Source organism: Camelina sativa, chromosome 20, assembly GCF_000633955.1.
Source record: "Camelina sativa cultivar DH55 chromosome 20, Cs, whole genome shotgun sequence".
In the NCBI taxonomy this organism is placed as follows: Eukaryota; Viridiplantae; Streptophyta; class Magnoliopsida; order Brassicales; family Brassicaceae; genus Camelina; species Camelina sativa.
The window spans coordinates 21,897,352-21,897,734 of record NC_025704.1 but is presented as its reverse complement, the minus strand read 5'-3'; positions in this window follow the sequence as shown (position 1 = coordinate 21,897,734).

Sequence of the window (383 nt, the reverse complement as noted above, 5' to 3'; positions counted from 1 at the left end):
GTGAGGTTTGAAAGTGGGATCTCAGCTCCTAAAGCTTGCAAATAGACCATCTAGAATCAATGTCCAAGTTACTAGTACTATGATGCAAGTTGAATGAGCTGTACTTAAAAATTTTAGACAAGCATATCACAACCTTTACTGATTTAAGCCTTAGATATCCACATGCATTCAAATCAACCAATTCCTTTAACATTCATTAATCAAGAACATGAATCAATTCTATGCAATGCTTAAACTCATTTGGCATGGTAATAAAGGGTTTTGAGACAATGATTGTCTTTTTTTAGAGTAGGGCTTGTCAATATCAAGGTTCTCTCATGAAAATGGATTGAGCTTTAGAAGAATGCTAAAGGTAAGAACACCTAGACACATACAAGAATAAA